Genomic DNA, 537 nt, shown 5'->3' with positions numbered 1-537 from the left:
TGAACTATTATTGGATCACAGCTCACCACTGCTTCTTGCAGCAAGGCATTGTCCAGTCCCAAAAGTCAAGCTTTTCTTTCCTGTGAACAACAGACATCACAGGTGACTGAGGCAGATCCTTTCTGATGCATTTGTGCCCCTCCTGCTGCAACAACCTGTTGCTTTTCACAGTGATGCACCGTTTCTAAAAGGACCAACTTCTCCTCCTGCCTATCTTCATCAGGTAACATGCATCTGTGATGTACATATTAATAAATATCCTCATTCACTTCTTCTCTGTCATCCCAGCTTCCCCAACTTGCATCTGTTCTTTGCTTGTTAACCCTTTACACACTGCCAAATGGGACAGGAGCTCTGTAGAGCAGCTGTCTTTGTTTCTCTGATCGTGTACTACTTAGTACCAGGAGATTTAATCTCTTTTTTGAACCTTTCATCACAACATAGCAAAATAAAGCAATAATATTTGTACCTTTTTTTATCACTGCCAACAGCATTGTGTTAAAAAAGGCTCTTTTTAATAACATGTACTTTCCTGTA

The sequence above is a fragment of the Corvus brachyrhynchos genome, unplaced genomic scaffold (genome assembly GCF_000691975.1).
Source record: "Corvus brachyrhynchos isolate BGI_N302 unplaced genomic scaffold, ASM69197v1 scaffold3, whole genome shotgun sequence".
NCBI lineage: Eukaryota > Metazoa > Chordata > Aves > Passeriformes > Corvidae > Corvus > Corvus brachyrhynchos.
This window is presented reverse-complemented; position numbering follows the sequence as displayed.